The sequence below is a fragment of the Hippopotamus amphibius genome, chromosome 6, assembly GCF_030028045.1.
Source record: "Hippopotamus amphibius kiboko isolate mHipAmp2 chromosome 6, mHipAmp2.hap2, whole genome shotgun sequence".
NCBI lineage: Eukaryota > Metazoa > Chordata > Mammalia > Artiodactyla > Hippopotamidae > Hippopotamus > Hippopotamus amphibius.
Window position 1 is genome coordinate 167,616,810 of NC_080191.1, and position 19,638 is coordinate 167,636,447.

Genomic DNA, 19,638 nt, shown 5'->3' on the forward strand with positions numbered 1-19,638 from the left:
TTCCCCCCTGAACTGTTTGAAAGTTGCTGACCTGAAGCTCCATCAGTTCCAAGTACTTTAATATGTGTTTTTTAGAAACAAGAATTTTCTCCTGGCAGCCATCACAATCAGGATGTCAGTAACACTGATACATCACTACCTCTGATTTTCAGACTCCATGCACGGTTCACCTGTTGTCCTAATACTGTCCTTCCACACAAGATGCTCCATGTTCATCTTGTGCTTTCCCTGCCCCGGCTTCCCTTTTTTGTAGAACGATGTTTAGAAATCAAGAGCTGGGACCTGGATATGTTCATTGTTATTGAAATATCACTGTTCCCAGACCCACTCAGTGGAGCGAGGGAACATATCTTTTGTGTGTGTGTGTGTGTACGCGCGCGCGTGTGCATATACACATATTTCCATCTGTATTTCTGACCACATATGTATGTCTGTATTGAAAACCATAAGTTGACACCAGTGCTGTCCATTTTAATTTAATAATACCGAGTTCATTCTAGTTTTCTCCTTTTCCGTATTTGTAATTCCTTTTTCTGACAATGAGAAATATGGCTCTGAGTATCCTAATATATTTACTTATTTTGATCAGTCCTCTTATATGTAACCAAACTGGTCACTGTCCCCTTCATTGCACACATGTCCTTCCCACCCAGTTCAGGTTCTCATCACTGGACTCCAGGCCGCCAGCACAATGCCTCACCCTGTGTTGACACCCTGTACACCTCACTTAGGCGCTGACGTTCCGCGCCAGGTTGCCCTTCCTCACGGAGTCCTTTTTACTGAGCTCATGCTCTGACACTGCAGGCATCTTCCCTCTCATTCTTCCTACCCCCCACCTGGCTACACAAGGACTCTTGCTCACCTGAAGCCCAGCCGTGATTTTGTAGAGACACCATCTTCATCCTACTTGTGCTTTGGCAGCCTGCACTGACCCTCCTCCTACACGGATCCCCTCCTCACAGCTGCGCAGGTCATCAACCCCCCCCCCCCACCCCCGATGAACCCCCTCTTAAATCTGGTCTGGCTTTAACACCTCTACCAGGATGGTATGGCTCCCCACCCTCAGCCCCCAACCTAGCTGGGCCCTAGCAGTCACTTTGTTACTTTGTTGGTGGGGGGTGGGGGATATATGATTCTTCCTTGAATGCTAGTGAAGTCCCAGCTTTAAGATGTTTGGATTGCACATTAAGATTTACTTAGATACTTGAGAACCCAAGGAAATCAGTGAGAAGTTAATATTATTAAATAAAAATAGAAATACTAAAAAAAAAGGGGGAGGGGGGACTTTGCTGGTGGTCCAGTGGTTAAGACTCTGTGCTTCCAGTGCAGGGGGTGCGGGTTCGATCCCTGGTTGGGGAACTAAGATCCCACGTGCTATGTGGCGCAGCCAAAATATTAAAAAAAAAAAATACTAGTGGTTAGTGCTTCTGTTTGAATTTACATTGTTACAAATTTCCCTTATTGCAGCTTCATGAAACAGCATTTTTTCCTTTCATTGTATACTTAAATTTACTATCTATGAATTTTCTGATATCCAAAAGATAGCACATGCTCAACAGAAAGCAATTCTTCAAATTTGAAACCAGTTTCTAAGCTGAATATTTAGCACTACAATACAATCTCTAGAACATCCAAGAGAAACCAGGTGGAGTTTTCCTGTCTTCTTCCATGTGCTTGTCCTCTCCTTCTCTCTCTTCCTCCCTACTTATCTCAGCTTCTTTCCTTCTCTTTTCCTTTTCCTTCTTTCTTTAGGTAATCTTTTTTTTTTTTTGAAACATATCTCACTTTAACTTTTATTTCCATCTTCTGTTGCTGTTCTTTCAGTTTTTTCATGCCACTTTGGCAGTGTAGTTAAGTTTGTGCTAACTCATAGAAGGTCTGTGTTTAAATCTGAACTGCCATGTACTAGCTGTGTTATCTTAGGCAACGTATCTCCCACACCTTAGCTTCTCTGTAAGAATGATACTATAATAGTTTTTTTACAGGGTTGGTAGAGGAATTGGTTCAAAAAACATTTGGAAGTTCCTGGTTCATAATTTTATGCTAAACTAGTATTGTTACAGGAAGAGATGTATCAGTATCACAGTGTATACAGATCTATTTCTTTTGTATCCCTCAAGACATAGCTATCAGAAAGTGAAATACTTCCATGTGTTTTACCAGCATATACATTTTTAAATGATTGGAAAATGATGTCTTTTCTCATGTTTTGTAAGAGTCTTGTGTAACCCCATCACTTTCCACTACCAATCTGATTATCTGAGGAAAGTGTATTGCTAACACAAATTTGTGCACTGTCAAGCCAGGTCTTATGTTTTCCTGCTGGTTTTCCTGAGAAAGTACTCATGTGACTCCCTTGAAATGACTTACTACTTTTGTATATATATAATTATTGTCATGTTAATGTACCAAATAATGTCCTTGGAAGCAAGTGTTTGACCAGTGACTCAGCCTCATCAGTCACACTAAAGGAGATGAGCCATGACTTCATCTCTTAGTCGAAAAAGAATCTTGAGAGTACCTTTTCCTTACTGTTTATGTTCAGTCTATCAGGAATATGGTTGTGGATACTTTCAGCCAGAAAACTTTCAAAGTTTAACAGTTACTACTGTATTACACAGATCAAAATCCCTAGTATAGCATATTCAATTAGAATATGTTAAGTTGGCTAATGAAATTTAGAGAAAAGAGGCACAGTTGTTTTTTTTTTTTACTGCAGTTTCAAAATGGTACAGGGTAGATTATTGTAGAGATTGGTAGAAGTTTGATGCATCATATATTTTGCCAGGTTTGTCTTAAACCTGCCCAATTTCAAAGAGATGAAAGAAGAGCTCGCCTCTTCTAGTCCTAGGGGACTCGTGGGATGAGGAGTCACACAAGGACTCTGGAGATGCAGTGCACTCCATAGGTGGAGCAGGGAAAGGTTGGGAGGAACCTAGGGCATCTTAGGATGTAGGAAGTAAGGAAGTAGCTGCAGGATGATAGGGACATGTCCGCAAGATATCGCAGCCAACGTGCAGAGGCCCCTGCTGGCCAAAACTAGGACAGTTTGGGCTTCAGAATAAATAAGGACAGTTATAAGTTATAACCTATTGAATAAAACAGGAATCTGTAAATTGATAATTGTGTAAGTAAATGAATAAAACAGTGATGAGGAATGGGATGTTTGTATAATCACACAGAATATCTCCATGCAAGATAATTAAAAAGGAGAAAAGGGTACCTTTATAGTGGAGAAGCCTGGTAATAGCCAGCTTAGGTCAAATCAGTGGGGGTCAAATCAGAACTGTAGGCCACTTACAGAATGCGGTGAGAAGAACCCAGCGTCACTTCCTGTGATTTTTTTTTTTTACCAGAGATGTATAACTGAAATCCAGTCATAAAGATACATCAGAAAAATCCAAATTAAAGCACAGTCTGCAAAATAACTGGCTTGTAATCTCTAAATGTATCAAGATCATGAGAAACAAGGAAGGACTGAGGAACTGTTCCAGGTTGAGGGAGACTAAAGAACAGGAAAACATAATAATACAGTGTGTGATCCTTAACTAGATCTTTTTGCTCTAAAGGACATTAATGAGACAGTTGGTGGGGAGCTGAGGGTTACATGGTAGTAATACTTTGATGTTATTTTTATTTATTTATTTATTTTTAAAGCTCTTATTGGAGTATAATTGCTTTACACTCTTGTACCAGCTTTTGAGGTACACCAAAGTGAATCAGCTGCATTTATACATATATCCCCATATCCCTTCCCTCCCATGACTCCCTCCCACCCTCCCTGTCCAGGTCCTCTAAGGCATCACCTGTCATCGAGTTGATCTCCCTTTGTTATACAACAACTTCCCACTAGCTATCTATGTTATAGTTGGTAGTGTATCTATGTCTGCTACTCTCTCACTTTGTCCCAGCTTCCCCTTTGCCCCAACCCCCCCCCCCCACCCCGTGTCCTCCAGTCCATTCTCTGCATCTGCATCCCTATTCTTGCCCTGTCACTGGGTTCATCAGTACCATTTTTTTTAGATTCTGTATATATGAGTTAGCATACAGTATTTGTTTTCTTTTTCTGGCTTACTTCATTCTGTATGACAGACTCTAGGTCCACCCACCTCATTACATATAGCTCCATTTCATTCCTTCTTATGGCTGAGTAATATTCCATTGTATATATGTGCCGCATCTTCTTTATCCATTCATCTGTTGATGGGCATTTAGGTTGCTTCCATGTCCTGGCTATTGTAAATAGTGCTGCGATGAACGTTATGGTACATGTTTCTTTTGGGATTATGGTTTTCTCTGGGTATGTGCCCAGGAGTGGGATTACTGGATCATATGGTAGTTCTATTTTTAGTTTTTTAAGGAACCTCCAAACTGTTTTCCATAGTGGCTGTACCAACTTACATTCCCACCAACGGTGCAGGAGAGTTCCCTTTTCTCCACACCCTCTCCAACATTTATTGTTTCTAGATGTTTTGTTGATGGCCATTCTGACCAGTGAGAAGTTATACCTCCTTGTGGCTTTGACTTGCATTTCTCTAATGATTAGTGAGGTTGAGCCTCTTTTCATGTGTTTGTTGGCCATCTGCATGTCTTCTTTGGAGAAATGTCTATTTAGGTCTTCTGCCCATTTGTGGATTGGGTTATTTGCTCTTTTGGTATTAAGCTGCATGAGCTGCTTGTATCTTTTGGAGATTAATCCTTTGTCCATTGCTTGGATCGCAAGTATCTTCTCCCATTCTGAGGGTTGCCTTCTTGTCTTGTTTATGGTTTCTTTCACTGTGCAAAAGCTTTTAAGTTTCATGAGGTCCCATTTGTTTATTCTTGATTCTATTTCCATTATTCTAGGAGGTGGGTCAAAAAGGATCTTGCTTTGTTGTATGTCATAGGGTGTTCTGCCTGTGTTTTCCTCTGGGAGTTTTATCGTGTCTGGCCTTAACCTGTAGTTCTTTAATCCATTTTGAGTTTATTTTTGTGTATGGTGTTAGGAAGTGTTCGAATTTCATTCTTTTACCTGTAGCTGTCCAATTTTCCCAGCACCACTTATTGAAGAGGATGTCTTTTTTCCATTGTATACTCGTGCCTCCTTTGTCAAAGATAAGGTGCCCATATGTGCTTGGGTTTCCCTCTGGGTTCTCTGTTCTGTTCCACTGATCTTCTTTTCTATTTTTCTGCCAGTACCATACTGTCTTGATCACTGTGGTCTTGTAGTATGGTTTGAAGTCAGGAAGCCTAATTCCACCAACTCCGTCTTTCGTTCTCAAGATTGCTTTGGCTATTCAGGGTCTTTTGCGTTTCCATACAAACGATAAGATTTATTGTTCCAGTTCTGTGAAAAATGCCGTTGGTAATTTGATAGGGATTGCATTGAATCTGTAAATTGCTTTGGGTAGGATAGTCATTTTCACAATATTGATTCTTCCAATCCAAGAACATGGTATGTCTCTCCATCTGTTTGTATCATCTTTGATTTCTTTCATCAGTGTCTTATAGTTTTCTGCATACAGGTCTTTTGCCTCCTTAGGCAGGTTTATTTCTAGGTATTTTATTCTTTTTGTTGCAATGGTAAATGGGAGAGTTTCTTTAATTTCTCTTTCTGCTGTTTCATTGTTAGTGTATAGGAATGCAAGAGATTTCTGTGCATTAATTTTGTATCCTGCTACTTTACTAAATTCATCCATTACTGCTAGCAGTTTTCTGGTAGAATCTTTAGGGGTTTCTATGTATAATATCGTATCATCTGCAAGGAGTGACAATTTTACTTCTTCTTTTCCAATTTGGATTCCTTTCATTTCATTTTCTTCTCTGATTGCTGTGGCTAAAACTTCCAAAACTATGTTGAATAATAATGGTGAGAGTGGGCACCCTTGTCTTGTTCCTGACCTTAGAGGGAATGCTTTCAGTTTTTCCCCATTTAGAACGATGTTGGCTTTTGGTTTCTCATATATGGCTTTTATTATGTTGAGGTAATTTCCTTCTGTTCCCATTTTCTGGAGAGTTTTTATCATAAATGGATGTTGAATTTTGTCAAAAGCTTTTTCTGCGTCTATTGAGATTATCATGTGGTTTTTATCCTTCAATTTGTTGATATGATGTATCACATTGATTGATTTGCATATATTGAAGAATCCTTGCATCCCAGGGATAAACCCCACTTGATCATGGTGTATGATCTTTTTAATGTGCTGCTGCATTCTGTTAGCTAGTATTTTCTTGAGGATTTTTGCATCTATATTCATCAGTGATATTCACCTGTAATTTTCTTTTTTTGTGACATCTTTGCCTGGTTTTGGCATGAGGGTGATGGTGGCCCCGTAGAATGAGTTTGGGAGTATTCCTCCTGCTATATTTTGGAAGAGTTTGAGAAGGATAGGTGTTAGCTCTTCTCTAAATGTTTGATAGAATTCACCTGTGAAGCCATCTGTCCCTGGGCTTTTGTTTGTTGGGACATTTTTAATCACAGTCTCAATTTCCGTGCTTGTGATTGGTCTGTTCATATTTTCTTTTCTTCCTGGTTCAGTCTCGGAAGATTGTGCTTTTCTAAGAATTTATCCATTTCTTCCAGGTTATCCAATTTATTGGCATATAGTTGCTTATAGTAGTCTCTCATGATCTTTTGTATTTCTGCGGTGTCCGTTGTTACCTCTCCTTTTTCATTTCTAATTCTGTTGATTTGCTCTTCTCCCTTTTTTTCCTGATGAGTCTGGCTGATGGTTTATCAATTTTGTTTATCTTCTCAAAGATTTTTATTTAATTTTTTAATATTTATTTATTTATTTGGTTGCAACTATGGTTTTAGTTGCAGCACGTGGGCTCCTTAGTTGTGGCATGCAAACTCTTAGTTGTGGCATGCATGCAGGATCTAGTTCCCTGACCAGAGTTTGAACCCAGGCCCCCTGCATTTGGAGTGCGGAGTCTTGTCCACTGCGCCACCAGGGAAGTCCCTTCAGTGTTAATTTTTAAACTTTGATTGTTAGATTGGGATTATTTAGGAAAATATCCTTATTTGTAGCTAATACGCAATAGAATATTTGGGGCTTGTGGGGCATAATGACAGTAAATGAGTCAGGAAAAATATTCTTTGTAGTATTCTTACAGCTGTTCCCTAAGTCAGAGAAAAGGGTAAAAAAAGATTTAATTTTAATTTTACGGCTGATAATGGATCAGGGATCACATGAGAATAATTTAGAGAAAATGAAACTTTTGAAAACGTCATCTCTGAAGATGTTGAAAGACTGGGTTGCTTCATGGACAGTTTGGTAAAATACATAGCTAATCTTTCCACTTTAATTCCTTTTTGGCATTGTCTAGTCATACTCAGAACTGTCCATTTTTAAATATGTCCACTATGACCTTGATAAAATTCTTTTCATTTTGTAGTGAATTTTATCTAAAAGGATTTTTTTATAGATATTTAAATACAGCATTAATTTAGGTAAAATCTGTTTGGATTCCCAGCATAGTTTTTAATAACGTGTCCAATCTATTTTTTGAAACAGACTGCAATTTTAAAATGCTTTCTTTAGAGAGGGAAAAATTGGCATGTTATAGCTCAACTTAACGTGTTTCTTTCTGTAATGATCTGCTTATGATTTATAAAGTCTATTTTATGATTGTCATTATATAAGATAAGTAATAGTGCTAACATGTCACAGACGTTTTTTGGAATTTATTCTCCATCGCAGCCTGGAAACTGAGTGTCTGGGCACTGGTAACAACTGCTGGTAATTTTGCTAAACTGAGTTTTATCAGTACAGCAGGGGATTCTTTTATTTGCTCTATAGATATTGTATCAAGCATTATCTAGGTTGGTGTGAGTTTTTGGACCTTGATATCAATTGCATGGGGTTTAGAGCTTAGGTTTCTTTTTTAACTCTTGTTCACTAAAGTCTGAGTTACACTTTTCATTCTCTGTGTACGTATCGAAGAATCACTGATACAGGAATTAAGAGGATATAATCATTTAGATTTTTCTCTTATTTTACAATAAATTCATTTTTGTATCAGAGCTTGAACCTGCTTATGAAGGTGAATTAATATTTGAATGTATTTCCTGTGCCAGATATTAGGTTGCGTGTTTAATGTGCAGTCTTATAGCTATGGTTGTTTTTCTCATTTTATAGGTAAAGAAATGGAGGCCTAAGAAACACACACATAGGAGCTAGTAAAGCCAAGATTTGAGCCCAGCTCTTTTAACTACTGTGCTGAACTAATTTGGGAAAAACTCCCAAGGTGTTAGTATAATTATATAAAATGGCCTTTTACATTTACATGGGAAGCTCCCATGGTTAACAGAGTGGGTCACAAAGACATACGTGTTAGTTATGACCATGGTAGTTGTGTTCATCATATCCGGTGTACTTGCTACGCTACAGAAAGCTGTGCAGCTTGAACTTTCAAACAGTATGAGAACTTTGATAGAATTAGAACATCTGGGTAAGAGAACACTAAAGTGTAAATGAAACCAGTAAGCAGATTGACGGAAGTTAATTTTCCTTATGTGACGTGTTAAAATGTCTCGAAGTACGCTCAGTCGAATTCTGCCATGGGTAAGTAGTATCAAAGCTGTGCAAAATTCAGACACAGCTTTTCAGTGTGGTATATCTGTACTTAGAAACTTAAAATCCAGCTATACCAGGTACAGAATCTTTACTTGAGCATAATGGCTGTTATTCTAAGTTGAGGCTTTTTGTTGAGCTTGTCTGAGAGTGTCAAAATGTTTTGTAATAAGCTTCAGTATTTCTTCATATTTCTTGTACTTTATATGAAGAGAAGATATGCTTGAGTCAATACTGAATATATTTACATCTATCTCATTTACTAATGAAATGTGAAAACAGTCATACACTTTTTTACTTGGGCTACTATTGCACAGGCTTATTTTAATGATAATGGTTTGATGTCCTCAATGTTAAAAACAGTGTAGCTTAAAGAGGCTGGTAAATTAGAGTTTTCCAATATCCGAAGCTTTTTTCCCTCCCGCGGTTAATTTGCTCTGCTGACTGTCTACGCGAGGTGGCAACAGCTGGCCTTTTTACTAGCGCTCCGGGGATTAGAGGGGCTGTGGCAGCAGTGTGCTCGGCCTCTTGCCTCTGTTGACTGTTCTTTATTGTTTGATGCCTGAGCATCTCCCGGACAGCCAGCAATTGTTTCTTGAAACCTAAAGTTTGTTTCTCTTGGGAGTATACAGTGCTGGGGGGGCTCGTCTTTGTGTCTCCTCACTTTCCCAGTCTCTTAGCCTCCATCCTGTGCTTTCTCTTGATAATTAGAATGGAGTAAAGATACAAGCTTTGTATCTGTGTGCAGCAGACTCAGTTTTGATGCTAAAAACTTAGAAATATAGATGACAGATGGAAATTTCTTTTTTCTCTGAGTTACCAGATACTAACAAATTATTTTTATAATGAAAACTTTGTTCTTTATAGTTAATGTACTAGTGCATTTTTTAAATTACGGTAATAAAGGGATAGCGGCAGAGTGATCCAATGCTACCATTTTAAAAGCTAAAATCAGAAGAGAAATGCACCTTAGCTGCTTAAGTTTAAGAAGTACCTTCATTATCTCTAAAATATAGTTCTAATTTATAAGAGAGTTAAGAAATGTCTTCATACCGTGTTAAAACTTGGATAAAAAGTAGTCAGGAAATATCTAACTAGGACAAGCTTCAAGAATAATTTTGTTTTTCTTCATTTAGAAAAGAAAAATAGCGAGATGATCTTGAATTTAATTGTCATTGGTTCCCCCACATTCCTAAACTTCTGTGATACCTGCAGAACCCTTGGGGGCCTTTGTGGATGAAAATAGTGGCCACAAAGTAGTGTGAGACTGAAAATTATCCTAGAAAGATTATGATACTCAGAATCTGGAACTTAGAACTATAGAACAGGAAAGTCATATGTTTGAACTACTTTCCCGGAGGTAGGGCTCTGGCAGGCATGTTTTGCCAAGTCTCCACATGTGACTCTTGCTATGCACCACCTGGTCTCTGCCCCCAAACCAGTACTCTGGGGAGTTCTCCATGTTGACAATAGTATAGTCTGTTATTTTATTAATTGGGATGAAATTAACATATATCTTCTTTTAGTAGAGTCTGATAAGTCATGTGACTATTGAAAATTTGTTATTTGAACTATTATCTATAGAGGCATGTTCATTTTGTTTCCGTAGACATAACCAAAGAAAATGAATTTTAAAGGGATTTAAAGGAGAGGGTAGCATTGAGTTATAGAGTTCTAGGTAGGTAGGCAACCGTAAAAACCATAATCCCTGTGGCATCATATGTATCTAAATGCTGTTATTGTGGTTTTTTGGCCAGTGATTATAGGACCTCAATACTGCTTTCTCATCTCTCCTGGCTTCTAGCACGTTTCTAAGCAGTCTTTCCCTCTGTCTCTTTTTTTCTTACGCCTCTCACTGTGCCTTCTTCTACATCGTTACTCTCTCTTGATCCTGAGCTGGTGTTTCTCCTCCTCCCTGCTTATCTACTTTCCTTCAGTGGTTAAAAACCTTACTGAGGTACTGCCAGTGTTTAACTGAGCAGAAGGCAGGCTTCCCACTGTAGACAACTGTAGATCAACCGAAATAACCAATTTAAGAAAAAAAAACTTTCTTGTCTAGTATGATTGATCTATTCTGCCAAAGTGATTTGCTTCTTTCATAAATTCACCATACTTTGTATATCATGTATTGTATGTGTTTGCTGAATGTTGGATCATGACATTTTAATACAGACTCTTTATTAGCCCCCTTCTCTTAGCTTAGAAAAGAGGGGGAAGGAAGCTTTCTCATCCTAAGGAAGCTTTCTCCCACTCTGTCTCTCCAGAAAACTGCCATCTCATTGCTCTTGCAGAGCAGCTGTCGTTTGCTGCATTCACCCCTGTACCCACACATTCGTTCCTTTGCCAGCATCTTGCGACTAGCTTTCATCCCTAGCAGAACCACTTCTTTCTCGGTCACCAGTGATGGCCTAATCCCCAGTCCACCTAGTTCACCGAAACACTTTCATTTTTTGTGTGTGTTTATTAGGAATTTTTAAATTGGTTGGAATATTTTTTTTTATTATATTTTTTTGGGGTACACCAAGTGATTGGAATATTTTTATTCTCTTTGACATTTATGTACTTTTTGATATGGTTTGTAGAAGTGAGTATATTTGAAAAAATGGAAAGATTGGAACGTTTCTTCTCTTCACTACAGAATAAATAACTTTTCTGTTTTATGTTATCAGTGTTTGAGGTCTTTAAGGCATCTTCTCACAGTAAAGGGGATTGAATTTTAAAATTCTGCCTTTGTGGAATATTTTTCCTAGTAACGCGAAATTGACAAAGCAGCTAAGAGAGAGCGTGAAGGATTATTTTTACCTTGTGTCTGCAGAGATGAAGTAGACTCTGCCTTTGTGTTGTAGCCCGAAAAAGGGAAAGAGAGAGAGAGAGAATTGACACAAAAAATAAAGTAATCCTTAGGGAGAGTCTTCTGTGTTAGAGAAGTAGTTATTTACACGCGGAATTCCACACGATGAGTCTGAGTTGTGTGCTTTCCAGGTTATTGATGAGAAAATTCAGGCTCAAAATGGGGCTTTTACAATCAAGCACATTTTTCATGCCCTAAGCCTATCTTTTAAAGACAACATGGAAGGAGATTGATAAATTGGTACAAGATTAAAAGGATATTTACTTTTCTATAATCTTATACAGGCTACTAGTACTCAATGCTTTACTAGCAAGTATATTCTTTCTGCTTTACACTCACATTTTAACTGATTAAAAGTGAGAATAAAGGTAGGAAAGGCTCTTCAGTAATTTATGGATTGAATTTTTGTTTTAAGGTAGGTTGTGTTAATGTGTTATTGTGTTACATGTTGTGTATATGCTTATGTGAAAAAAGCCAGCGTGTGTATTTAAAGCTAGAAATGAGGCTGTTTTCCCCTTTGTTATCAACGCTCACCACTCCCTCAGTGAGACTTTAGAATGAAATAACATGTTTACATTTTGGATTAAACTTTGATTTTTTTTTTTAAATTATGTATTCTTTCCGTTCTAAGATGGAAAAAAAATGGAATCTAGTCATAGAAAACTAAATCAAATTGCAGAACAATCCATTGGCCTGTGGAACAGCATATTAAAAAATAAAATTAATCAAGATACGAATACATTTTTTTAAAACGAGAGAACTGTCTTGAAGGACAAATTGATGTACCCCGAACTGGTTACCTCTGTGAAGTAGGAATCTCAGGATAGTTGCAGGAGGCGTTGAGGGCAAAAGAAATTTGAATTTCTTTAACATTTTATGCATTTCTAAACTGTTACTTTTCCCAGCTGAGCATAATTCACAATTACCTTAGAAATTTCATATTTTTAATGATCATATTCACAGAAATGATTAAGCTGATTTGTGATGTGATCAGTCTTAAAAGTGACTGGTATCTTCCCAGGTAACCTCTTGGTGATCTTGACACCAAGGGACATTCCATGGGGCCACGTGGTAACTGGTCATCACTGTATCGTCCTTCGGGGTTGGGGATTCACTTTGAATTCTTCTCATCTCCAGTAACTGCCCTTCATGGATCTGTCATCTGTGAATGAATTGAAATCTCTCTCGAACTAGTGAAGTTTTCAAGCTTGTGCAGCCCATTTAAGATAATAGACTTTCTCTGCTTCATCATTACCTCCTGTGTGTGGAATTCGTCCATTTTAATTTCTCTTAGAAGAGCTCTTTTACTCTGTTCCTTAGTTTTAGTCTTTTGAGTTATATCTTTTGTCTGGGCCAAGGAACTCAAGTCTTTTTTTAGTCTCTTCTTTTACTGGTACCACTTTGTATCCTGAGTCGTGTGTCCTTTCCTTCACCCAGTACAACTACCAGAATTTTAGGTGTTTTTGTTTTCTTTTTTATCACAAAACTAGTGCATATGCATTGTGTAAAATTAGAAAATATAGATGGCAGAATTTTTTAAACGATTGCCACTGCCTGGAGATAACCACTGTAACTTTGTATTCTAACAAAATTTTTACTGTGATCTTAGGGACATAATGTCTGTCACACTTCTGGAACACATTTTCCATGACAAGCTCTTGGGTTGGATTCCTCTTATATCCCAAATCTTCAGTGGTTGTCATTGCTCCTATTTCTGGTTTCTCATCTATCAGAGTAGGGTGTTTCTCTTCCTTTTCTTCATACAAACTTATTTCAAAAAGATTCACTGAGAGGAATAAGCAGTATTAGTAAAAATAAAACCTATGGTACCCATTGCTTTAAATAGGTCAGGTATTCCAGAGGCTATATTGTAACAAAACATGTACTAAAAATCACTCTGCTTTTAAAGTTAATCTCCCACCTGGAGGCTTCGCTGGTGGCGCAGTGGTTAAGAATCCGCCTGCCAATGCAGGGGTCACGGGTTCAAGCCCTGGTCCAGGAGGATCCCACATGCCGTGGAGCAACTAAGCCCATGTGCCACAACTACTGAGCCTGCGCCCTACAGCCCGTGAACCACAACTACCAAGCCTGCGTGCCGCAACTGCTGAAGCCTGCGCACCTGGAGTCTCAGTTCCACAACAAGAGAAGCCACCACAATGAGAAGTCTGCACTACAACAAAGAGTAGCCCCCGCTTGCCACAACTGGAGAAAGCCTGTGTGCAGCAATGAAGACCCAACACAGCCAATTAAAAAAAAAAATCTCCACCTGTATTCAGGACTCTGGCACTTCCTACATATGCTTGTACCTTTGTTATGTCTCTTTCTTCAAAGACGCTCAGATCATTCCCATCTTATAACTACTGGGTTGACTCTTCTGTGCACTCTAGCTACTTTTGATCATGATTCTCTCTTACACAGGAAAACCTTTGAATATTTGGCTGCTGCCTCTACTTTAAACCATCCACTGTCTTCTTAACTTTGTAATCTTTTATCCTCACTTCTGCTGAGATTGCTGACAATCAGGAAAGCCATGAGCCAGGCAGGCATTAGGAATAGAAAGTATTCTCATGTAACTGCGTCCCTGGGTACTTTGGAATCAGATCCTGCTTGACACTCTATATTTATGTCCCTTAAATTTGTGTAGAGCTTTGCACTTTATTTACACAGTGTGTTATGTTTGCCCGTGTTTGTCTTGTAAGCAAATGTGTAAGGCTCATAAGCTCTTATCCCCATTGTTCAGATGGGGAAATTGATGTTCATTGAGGGCAGTGATTTAGCCAGTTACACAAATATTTATGGCAAAGCTGGGGCTAACAACGTGTTAGAAGTAGTATCTTTTTAGATTTGTTTTGGGATTCTGTTCATCTTTAGTCTGAATTTGTGCTAGTGGGTGACCATAGATAACCAAGTTCATATAATTCAGCTTCATTTTTTATATTAATTTCAACACTTTAGTTTTAGAGTCTACTCTCCTAGTTCAACTAATCATTAACTCTAGAACAATGATTTTGTCCCCTAAAGACATGTAGTAATGGTTTCATTCTTCAAAAAAGATAACCAAGGCTTATGTATCTGTGTATTCTTATTGCTATATGATTATTCCTCTTCTGTAGAAGAAAAGAAATTGTGACTTATAATTTAAAGGTGATTTTCTAAATTAGTGAATGCATGAAATTAATTCTAAAGTTATATTTATATGTCTTTGAGCCTTATTCTGACTTTTGCAACCAGTATCAGTAATGATACCTCTTTATTGGATTTTAGTGAGAAATAACTGAAAATTTATGAAATCAGCCTTTAAAAACACAAATGCCTATTCTCCTTGTGATAAGATTAATAATACTTTGTCCTAATGTAGCATCTTATTTAAGAGATATAATTGTATTTCATTTTGTTTTTCATCTCATTTCATAACTTTATTAATGTCTGCAATTTTTGGTTCCACACTTTTTTCTATAAACTTTTAGTTTGGCTCATAAATCAGAATTACATTCTCCCTTCTTGTATTATTTTCTTTTACTTTTAAAATTACATTAATGTGCTGACTGTTTAAGAATCATTCTCATGATTCATTCATCTGTTATGCCTCCTTTTTAAAGTTTCAGCACTGAAGGTCTTTTGACAAACCAATATTTATAACAGTTTGGCAGCAGGATGAGGAACAGCGTTTGTCTTTGTAACAGCTTGAAGAAAGACCCTTTCCAGGATCCAGTCATGCAGTTACAATCTTGACCTCTTTCTTATGCTGGGAACATACAGACAGCAGCACCTCCCATGTGTTTTCTTGTCCCATTGACTGTCCATTCACTTCCCATCTGTTTTGCAGTCTTAAAGGAACAGAAGGGCCCTCTTCTTATAAATCTGTCTTTGCAGGTGATAAATGATGTCCTGTCTCTTTAAGAGCTGCCTGGGTGGCTTTCCTTCTCTTAAAATGTTTCAGCTTCCCTCCTAACAAAATTTGGAGTAAAATATGCTTTTAAGAGTAAGAGGGAAATAGAAAAGAAAAAAATGATGAATTATTTTAAAACCTTAATTGTTTGGGACTGAATATTTTACTGGTTATTAGGCTAGTGCTTTTTTTAGCTTTCCTAATTACATATATCATAGTTTTTAAATTGTGTTGATATTTAGGTTTTTCTATGGGGGAAACAAAGAAATGTATTCATTTTGTAATAGTGTATTTATTTAAACTTTTTTGAGAATTCATTAATGAGTAGTTAGCACATAAAATAACTTTTAAATATTTTTTCATCGTAAGTTGAGTTGATAGATGTAATGAATATGAAATAGTTTATGTACTGGATACAGAATGAGGTAAGTCACAGGAGACCGTTATAATCTTATGGTAGAATCTGTATAACATTTACATTTAAAAAGACGATCATGAATCCCATAAAAATGTTTGATTTTTTTCTATTGCTGAAAATAATGACTAAGTATAGATTTTATATCATTGAGTTTTCCGGGAATTGAGCAGAAATAAAAATAATTTTTTTTCTCTCATGTAGAGATTATTCCTGTAAGATTAAATATGGCAATTACTGTCCCCCAAAAATGTTCTTAAATTACTGATTTAAAAAGCATCACCAGTATGAGAAAGATCATTTTGGGGCTATTACAGTGTATTGTATGTATCAGCTAGCTAGTGGTATATCTTCTACAAACTAGCTTGTTAGCTTATTAATTCCCTGCCTTATTCCCAAAACAGTTTGAGACAGCTTATAAAGATCTACCCTGTGTAAAAAGTAAAAATACTTAAAGTGGAAAAATTGGTTGGAAGGGAAGAAAAAATCCAGGTAAGTGAGATAATGTGAAACTTGGGATAACACGGGTGCTCAGGGGTTCTGTATATTTTGTTATAAACAAGCTGCAGATTTCACCCTGAGCTTTCTAGTAGTGTTGCCTGACGAACTCTGGTTCACTCGCCCTGTGGGCAGCAAAGCTGATCAACTGACACTGGGTTGTGGTGAAGGAAAGTACCCCATTTATTGCAGGGCCCCAAGGGAGAAAAGGCAGCTCACGCTCAAAAGTCCTGAGCTCCCTGATGGCTTTCAGGAACAGTTTTTAAAGGCAGCCATTGGGGTGAGGTTCACAGGGTGCCTGGTCAGCTCGTGGACGTTGTTCTCATTGCTGGTGAGGTAACAGGGTGGTGTTTGGGGAATCCCAGTCATCAGCTTTCCATTCCAAGCAGTCTAGGGTCTACCTGCTTGCGGTCAGCATGCAGTCATCTTCCTCCACTGGGTGGGGGGTCTTAGTTTCCACAGAACAACTCAGAGATATGCGTCAGGTTGTTATCTGTATCCCTTCAGGAGGAACCAGGAGTCCAGTGACTCTGTTCTGATCAGTAACTGCTTGAGTCTGCTCTTTGGAACTCAGGGAAGGTCAGACGAGAAGCAGAGGACATGGCCTTGCACCTGGAGAGTGCTCCGCAGGGCCTGCCTGGTTTCAGTCCCCTCTTTTCTTTGCTGCTCCTCAATCCTCAGGGGGACACGGACAGGACAAGAAAAGGGGTAAAGTTTTGGGCAGAGAGGTTAATCATAAGTTCTGCAGGAGAACTCAGTTTTAGGGGGACTTGGTTTCAGTAGCTGATGCAAAATGGAAGGCAGAGTTGATTACATGACTTATGGTAGCTATCAGACAACAGCACAGCAGTTGCTTAGTTGAAGCATAAGTATTCCTGGTACACCCAGCTGAGAAAAATGTCACTAGTCCTCATAAAAGGAGCATTGAGTTATATGGTATACCGAATCAAATGGCTACCCGTAATCATGAACTTCATGCCGCCCTTTACTGTAACGTTCCTCAGCGTAGACCAGTGACATAAGCAGTTCTGCACAAAATAAGGATGATGCCCTCTAAAAAAATAGCTATTTGATTTGGCTTATCTAAAGATGAAATATATAGTATCTAGAGAAAGAAATGAATTATATATCCCCCATACAGTTTTCCATAAATGTGATTTCTTCTTGCAACTGAGCCTTTTAGTAAGTATCAGGTAGCAGAAAGTTCAAGATTTTACACTGACTAAAATTGACAAGCACCTGGAACGGTGTGACTATTGGTTAAGGGCAGGTCCGTAAGAATTAACAGCTGAGCTGAAATGAGGGTTGCCATCTAAAGGTCTGAGTATAAAGCTACTCTGTGTTCATCCATACTGAAGTCTTTTGGAGAATAGGCTTCAAAATATCAAGAAAGTATTTTTTTTAATTGATTAATTTATTATTGGCTGCTTTGGGTCTTCGTTGCTGTGCGGGCTTTCTCTAGTTGTGGCAAGCTGGGGCTACTCTTCATTGCGGTGCGTGGGCTTCTTATTGCAGTGGCTTCTCTTGTTTCAGAGCACGGGCTCTGGACACGCAGGCTTCAGTAGTTTTGGTGTGTGGGCTCAGTAGTTGTGGCTCACAGGCCCTAGAGTGCAGATTTAGTGGTTGTGGCATGTGGGATCTTCTCTGATCAGGGCTCAAACCCATGTTTCCTGCATTGGCGGGCGGATTCTTAACCACTGTGCTACCAGGGAAGTCCCAAGAAAGTATTTTTAAGAGGTTTTGATTATATTAGCCAAAAAAGAGCCTGGTAGAAATGCTTAAAGTTGTTTTTAAAGTTTAGGCTGCTGAGACGAAGCGAGAGAGTAGCACAGACATATATATACTACCAACTGTAAAATAGTCAGTGGGAAGTTGTATAACAAAGGGAGTCCAACTCGAGGATGGAAGATGCCTTAGAGGACTGGGGCAGGGAGGGTGGGGGGGACTCGAGGGGGGGGAGTCAAGGAAGGGAGGGAATACGGGGATATGTGTATAAAAACAGATGATTGAACCTGGTGTACCCCCCCAAAAAAAAAAAATTGGCTAAAAAAAAAAAAAATTTAGGCTGAATTTATCCACAGGTCACTTTGAGCTATTTATACATACAGCAGACATGGGTTATAATTTACTTCATAGACTTTTTTTTTTTAAGAAATTTATTTTATCTATTTATTGGCTGTGTTTGGTCTTCGTTGCTTCATGGGCTTTCTCAGTTGCAGTGAGCGGGGACCACTCTGTTGCAGTGCACAGGCTTCTCGTGGTGGCTTCTCTTGTTGCAGAGCACGGGCTCTAGGTGCACACAGGCTTCAGTAGTTGTGGCTCGTGGGCTCTAGAGTGCAGGCTCAGTAGTTGTGGCACACGGGCTTAGGTGCTGTGTGGCGTGTGGGATCTTTCTGGAGCAGGGATCGAACCCGTGTCTCCTGCATTGGCAAGCGGATTCTTAACTGCTGCACCACCAGGGAAGTCCCTCACAGATTTTCTTATAGTAACTTTCTTTCTAAATCTTATTGTTTTGGGGTCTGAAATAGCAATTTTTTAAAATAATTATTTTTAATGTTTGGATTAAGTATTGGTTAAGTCAGATCACTCACCAATAAATAAATGAATGAGCAATGAGTGAATATTCATGGCATCTGTTACATAGCAAGTGCTGTAGCGCTTACTAAGTAATATTAAATGACAGACTTTTTTGTAAGTAGATAATTCATAAAAGCAGTCCCACATTGATTCCTAGGGGGGGAAAAGTGTAAAACTCATCTTTCTAAAATGAATTCTGCAGCTCTGTGAGAATATTATCATTTGTGGTTACATTTTTTACTAGGAGCTTAACATCAAATAAAAAGATACAGGAACAAGCAAAAGACCATTAACAAGTTTTAAAAGGTACAATTAAGACATGATCAGTTAGAATAGTACATTTCAGTGCTAAGTTTTAAAGTAATATGAGCTTTTTTTAGACGGATTCCCTCATTTTATGGATAAAGAAACTAGGACCTTGATTTGTCTACAGTCATAAGTTTAAAAGTAAAGGAAGGACTAGAAACTTAGTTCTCCTGATCACATTATCGTGTACCTATTAATACATTATGTTCTCATCTTTATAAAAATCATATGAAATAACTACCCCATTGATTATTAGGAGCATTAGACCAGGGATTCCTAACATTTTTTTTCATTAAACACTCCTTTCATTGTTGTATACTTTTGCGAAGTCCATGTTTTATAAGATTTCTACAGTGCATGTATATTTTTAATTTGAAACATAAAATTGCAATTATATCTTTAATCAGCCTAAATAAATAGTTACAAGAGTAGATGTAATTCTACTCAATCTTTGTAGCCCAAACAAAGATTTCCATTTGACTTTTGAAACAATGGAAATAACCTAGAGAACTCTATTTCCACCTCACAGACCCCTGGAAGTCTGGGA

General features: G+C 38.2%; 1 protein-coding gene across 10 annotated transcripts in view; it reads left to right on the plus strand.

Moving 5' to 3' along the window:
• Window positions 1–19,638, plus strand: part of OPA1 (OPA1 mitochondrial dynamin like GTPase) — an 87,639-nt gene that overhangs the window by 54,833 nt on the left and 13,168 nt on the right. The gene's annotated exons all lie outside the window — the stretch shown is intronic.